The following is a 7,039-nucleotide window of genomic DNA, read 5'->3' on the forward strand; positions in this document are numbered from 1 at the left end:
TCTGCGCTGTCTGAGTGTCCTTCTAGTTAATCTTCTGCGAACACACAGAGATGATATTGATCGTCTTGTGTAAAGCAAAGCTTCCTAAGAGGTTGGAGTATTTAAAAAAATCTGCCAATCCTAGCTCGAAATTAACCTGACTGACTTCCCTCGCTCACTCTTTCACCTCTTTGACCTCTTGTTACGGAAAAACTTGGACAGCATTGTGACAGCCGGAATACCAGCCCTTCCAATCTCTCCCACAATGACAGCTAGCTACCAGTCGAGCCGACGGGCAACCCAACTCTTCCCCGGGGAAATGTCAGCTGCTTTTCAGAGGAAGCCTGGTTCTGCTATCCTCCGTCCGTCTGGCGTGAGACCAGTCAGTTACCCCCTTATTTAACCTTCAAGCTTTTACCTCGTTTCTGTCTCACTTCTAATGGAAATGGAGGAGCATTTCAGATTCTGCTTGTGCCTCTGAAATTCTCCGGAATCTCGAATTCTGTTTATTTCTCTCAACCCCTCAGAGAAACATATAACACACCCTTAATTAAGGTTGAAATTTAAAAGACATTTTTATTGTTACAATGACAGCATCATGCATTACTGCTGAGTAATATACCAAATAATAGGTGCGGTCAAGTCGAGCACTTGTAAGTAAAACAAGCTGTTCTGTGATGATTTCATGAGTTAGGATACCGCAGCTAGTGTTGTTTGTAGACAACAGAGAATAAAGAGAGTGTGTGTGTGTGTGTGTGTGTGTGTGTAAATGTGTGTGCACGCGCAGGGATGTCGACTCATGTGAGCAGGGCCTAAAAAGATGCTAGAATGAATTGCTGTGGATGTGTGGAGGGGCCCATAGAGAATGCCTTTCTACAGGGCCCAGAATTTGTTGGTGTGTGTGTGTGTGTGTGTCAGTCAAACTGGTAGCCGGGTTGTTGGCTTAATAATGGAAATTTTCCTCGCCACGTCCGGTCACTTCTTTAGTAGCTTTGGACAATGATTGACGTCAGTTGTCTGAATCTGTAGACACACAGGAGGCCAGTACTGCATGCAGTACTACATACTTTTCTAGCAATTAAATGTTTCTCAGTACGGTCTAAATTGAGATAAAGTAAACTGTAATAACCCATGTTCTTTCGATTGAATTTGAAGCACAACTACGTTCTTTTTTCTCATAATTTCTTAGTGTTGTATAGCTTTAAAGCGCAGGCGGCTGAATGTGCGTCAACATCAACTGACATGAAATTAAGGTTGGCCGACCTTACGATGAGTATACGTTCAAGTTAGCGTCCGATTCGCAGCTTCCGATTTTGTAAGGTTAAGGGAAACATAAACATTTGTGAGCAAGTGAAAAAAGTGAAAGCATGTTAGACATTTCAGGTAAAGCATGAAAGGGAGATTTTGCAGATTTTTTAACATTAAGACCCGTGAAATCTCCCTTTATTGCATTTCACGCTCACTCTCTGGAATAATGTAGTCCTGATCTGACAAGTCTAGGTATAGCCTATAGTGGTTTTTCGATCTGGTCCAACGTGGTCTACATGTAAAAAAGAAAAAGCTGTGCAATCTCCATTTATTGCGTTTTTCACAAATTAAATAAAGGATCAGTCGCTCAGAAATGTAGCCTATGTCATGTTTCCCTTAACCTTAACTACCGAATTGGAAGCTAACGTCAACGCCGTCTCGACCCTGAGGTCTTATCCTGTTTCAAAAGTTTTCAAGACCTTTGTTAGTTCAGTTTTGTGCTGCAATGATGCCAAATTCCTACATTTACACGATAAATCGGCTGCCAGGAAGTATCCCAGTATACACATGCACACAGTTTATCACAAATTGATATTTTAAAGTGATTCAAGCTTTGTTGAAGCTAAGATCGGGCAGGGCATGTCCTCGGTGATATTTAAAAAACATGGAGGAGTTTAAATGACATGAGACAAACAAACACTACAAATGTCGGGGTTTTAAGGCTCATTCTACGGTTTTATGTAAGATATTTTTTTACTGTTTTTGGGCAGATGATAGTGGCCCAGGAGCTCATTTCCTCTAAACCAAAGGTGACCAAGCTTTCTCTGGTGCTGCTCCCAGTCTCCTGTTCCACATTAAGTCATGTTCCACAATTTTTGTTCCAAAATGTAAAGACCCTAACTTTTTTACACCGCTTTTAGTTCAGTTTGAGGCTGCTTTGGCTTCTGTTAAGTCCACTCTTGACTTATGTTCAAATCCCTATACTGCTTTTAATCTATGGTTGATTTGATTCATTCTCTCTCAACTTCACCTTTCTTTACTTGACTTTTGGTTTTATCATGTCAGTTGTCTTGTTAAACATTTTGTATTCTTGCTTGTTATGTACCTTTTTATCTTAGCAGATTTTAAACCATCTGCCTCGACTGGAAAGCACTTTGGGTCGACTTCTGTTGTTTTAAATGCTCTGTAGCCTATAAAATGACTTGACTTATTTTCGCCCCGGGGCCCCTAGCAGGTTCATAAGGCCATGTTTGCTCCTCTGTAAAATAGTAGTAAAGTTGGTAGCTCACCTGGTAGCTCACGTGGTAGAGCGTGCGCCTCATGTCGGTCCTTGCCGCAGAGGCCCGGGTTGATTCCGATCCGCGGCCCTTTGTTGCATGTCACACCCCTCTCTCTCTCTCTCTCTCTCTCTCTCTCTCTCTCTCTCTCTCTCTCTCTCTCTCTCCTAATTAGCTTTCTTCAAGCTGTCCTGCCCAAAAAGTCATCTTTAAAAAAAAAAAAGAAATGGTAGTAAAGTTTACAGAATAACAAACACATTGTTGAAACTGACTTGGATTTACATAGACCCATATTTGTTTAGCTTCTTTTTTGCTTCTTGTATTGTTTCTTTAGTTAGTTTCTTCCTATTCCTTCTTGATTGTTCTTCCGTGACACAGCGGCCTCTGCTGGTCGGGGTCGGGTCCTACAGTCGAGCCTCCGCTCCTATTGTACTCGCAACAAAGGAGCAGAACACACACACACACACACACACACACACACACACACACACACACACACACACACACACACACACACACACACACACACACACACACACACACGCACACACACGCACACACACGCACACAGGAAACAAAGGAAAGTATGCTTCCCTTTGTTTCACACAGTCTGTTATTTCAGAACAAGCTCAGTTGCGACGCTGCTGCTGCTGTTGTTGACAATTTAAACTGACACTTTCTTTATTCAACTGAGAACAAATTGTTCAAACCTGCACATTTGCAAAATGTTTTTGTGATAAAACATTCACACAAGTATACGATCTAACTTTAACCTGAACTGTTCATGATACAGTGAGGGCAGTAGGTAATTATTGGATGTATTCAGAAGTAGGGCTGGAACGATACACTCAACTCACGATTTGATACGATTCGTGATTTTTAAATCCACCACACGATTTTCTCAGGATTGTTTTTAACCGAATGAGCTGCAAACAAAGGAGAAAAAAATATTTCTTTATTCATATCAACTGTGCAAAACAGCAGATTTGTCTTCAAATCAAAAGTGCAACTGAAATAAATAAAACAATTATAATTAGATGTTCAAAACAAATCCAACATAAAAATAACTAAATAAATAGAAATATATCTCTTTGAATAAATAAGATAAGAAGACGTAGTGACGTCTAAAGTCAAACAAGTGAACTCTAAAGTAGATTACTCCCCAGGACGTTTAACAATTGCATCGCGATTCATTTTTTATCTCAACAGGTTGTAATCTTTACACATTTATATCCATTTCTGACCGATTCACAGTGCATCATTACATCCCTAGTATGTAGTGGTGGTAAACTAAAACAACTTAAGTTGTAAAAACTGCAGTTTCTTTACAGTCTGAATGTTCAATTTAGGTTATTTTAGTTCTTTAATTAAACATGTTCTTTGCTCTCTTACATTCAAACCAAATACAGTAGAAATATATTGAAAGTGTGGTTTTGTTCAACACTTGAAGTACGTCAATACTTGTTGCATTGTGAAAAATCACATACATATACAAACACACACACAAACATTTGTATAGAGCGTCCCGAGGGGAATATTGTTTTTGGTTCTGAGCATCTTTATTATTGCTCATATTTTAGCTTTTCCAGCTTCCTGTGCTTGTTTTCTTGATTTTTTTGGTTTTATAGAGAGTTGTAATGTTTTTTTTAAGCCATGTTTGTTGTTCTTGTTGTCTACATGAAACCACATTGTTGTGTCCTAGCAGTTTGTTTTTAAATAGTTTATTTTTATAGTTTACTTTATATATTTCTTTCCCTTTGTCTCATATTCTCGTGTTTGTGACGGTTCGATCCCGGCTGCACCGGCAGGATAAACCTGGGTGGGAACAGTGGAAGAGCAGTTTCCAGGTATGAATGCATGATGTGACTGAGTCTTAAAGACATCCGGGGTCTCTGTGATACCCTTCTCAATAAGTAAAGGATGAAAAAAAAGCAGATAAAGACAAATTCACCGTAATTAATCCGTGAGAGAGAGAAGAAAAGTTCCAACTAGACAAAACCTGATTGCTAAATATGGTTCGGCAAGGTTTAAAACCCAGTAACCCATGTGACGGCATCTCTCCTTGTTCCGCTAGCTGCCTGCCCCCTGAATACACTGTGAAAAAGCCTGGTCTCGGGAGACAACAAGGGGTCGTAAACGTCAAACAAACACTAGGGGCACAGGATAGGCACCAAAATAAAACAAACCACGTTCCAGCCAATCACAGACAAGATGGTTGGGGTAGGGGGCGGGGGTTAGTGACAGTTAGTCAGTTAGTCATGACAGTTACGGAAACATGGGAGGAGGGGCGAGCTTGCTCTGTTTTGTTTGGTATTTACTTTGAACGTCAACAGAAGTGACGTCATGCAGGAACTCATAGTGCACCTTTAAGTTTAGAAAAAGATCGTGGTTTCGGTTAAAATCAGACGTTAATTCACTTCCTGAACCTTCCGTTCGTAAAGTAAAAAAAAACCTTGCCATTGACTTTTATTTTCAAACAGGACACCCAGGCTGTGTAAAAGTCCTGTGTTTGTTTGACCCGTCCACCCACCCTAACCTCCTTACGCAGATATTTGTACTTCCCGCATGAAGCTCACATTTGTGTTTGTGTTCGGAGAGTATTTTCCCTTGCTTCCTGTCTCTGTGTGAAGATAATCGCAATTGAATGTGCTTCCCAAAATGTTGAACTATTCCTTTAAATATTGCACGTTGCTTAAGGTATCGCCAATCGATTTGATTTGGATTCACAAGGTCCCGATTAGATTAGATTTCTGATTCCATGTCAATTTTAACTCTGATATAAAAGAGATTATCAGAGAACTTCTGCTGTAAATTGTACAAGCAAGAAGCAACCCTCAGATATGTTTTATAATGCACCAGATTAATGTTTACCCCTATAAAAGTTTGTTTAAAGGACCTTTTACTTATACATCCATGGTGAGATATTAAAAGATTGATTTCTGGATTTTAGTAATCAATATCAGATCACTCAAACACACATTTTAATTGGGGAATCGGTTATTTTAACCCAGCCCTATAACTTATGAAATACTTGCAACTGTTTATACCTCCTCTCCTCTCTCCTCTCCTCTCCTCTCCTTTCCTCTCCTCTCTCCTCTCCTCTCCTCTCCTCTCCTCTCCTTTCCTCTCCTCTCCACTCTCCTCTCCTCTCCTCTCCTCTCCTCTCCTCTCCTTTCCTCTCCTCTCCCCTCTCCTCTCCTCTCCTCTCTCTCCTCTCCTCTCCTCTCTCCTCTCCTCTCCTCTCCCCTCTCCTTTCCTCTCCTCTCCTCTCCTCTCCTCTCCTCTCTCCTCTCCTCTCCTCTCCTCTCCCCTCTCCTCTCCTCTCCTCTCCTCTCCTCTCCTCCTCCTCTCCCTCTCCTCCTCTCTCCTCTCCTCCTCCTCTCTCTCCTCCCCTCTCTCCTCCTCTCCACTCTCCTCTCCTCTCTCCTCTCCTCTCCTCTCCCCTCTCCTCTCCTCTCCTCTCCTCTCCTCTCCTCTCTCCTTTCCTCTCCTCTCCTCTCCTCTCCTCTCTTCTCCTCTCTCCTCTCCTCTCCTCTCCCCTCTCCTTTCCTCTCCTCTCCTCTCCTCTCCTCTCCCCTCTACTCTCCTCTCCTCTCCTCTCCTTTTTCGTAACTTTTGTCCTTTCCTCTCCTCACTTTCTTGTCTCCTCTCCTCTTTTTTTTTTCTTCCTTTCATTTCTTCTCCTTTCTTTTCTGTTTGTCCCACTCATCTCTACCTTTCCCCCTTTCCTTCCTCTCCTCTTTTATCCTCTTCTCTTCTGTTTTAGGGCTTGACTTTGGTCGTATTTATGATGATTTATGAAATGTTGCTGCTGTGAGACAGCAGCAGATCACATTTACATGAATAATCCACGTCCCATTCCTCAATATTCTCTAATCCTTCCAATCCACATCCCTCCTTATTCTGTATCACTATAGCATAATCTAGACTAACCCCTTCCTGCCCCCAAGCAAACTGTCACTAACGCCTGGATAATCCGCTGATGATCCCAGCTCCGTAGCTCGGACACACCACAGCTTGTTGGCAGCTCTTTGCTGTCTGTCTGTCTCTGTGTGTGTGTGTGTGTGTGCGTGTCCGTCTGTCTGTCTGTCTGATGACATAAAAACTAAACTAAAAGTTAGAAAAGAAATGTTACATGCATTCAAAGCTGAAAACTTTCCAGTACAACCAGTCTGGTTAATAAGCCTTTTGATTTTCATGCAGATAAATGTTTGTTTTCTAGAATGAAACGGTGATTCAAGCAGGGCTGAAGCTAATGTTGAGAAGGTCATGCCCTCGGGTGATATCACTGGAAATGTGGAGGGTTAATGACAGAAAGAGGAATTTGCAATTTACAGACACACACACACATTACAAACGTGGAGTTGCTGAGTCTCATTCTACTATTTTTTAGACTAAATATCTTATACTACGATTTTTGGCAATAAACTGTTCCGAAAAAGGCACACACACACACACACACACACACACACACACACACACACACACACACACACACACACACACACACACAGAAAGAAAGCGAGAGAGTGAGG

The sequence above is a fragment of the Sander vitreus genome, chromosome 19 (assembly GCF_031162955.1).
Source record: "Sander vitreus isolate 19-12246 chromosome 19, sanVit1, whole genome shotgun sequence".
Taxonomy (NCBI): domain Eukaryota; kingdom Metazoa; phylum Chordata; class Actinopteri; order Perciformes; family Percidae; genus Sander; species Sander vitreus.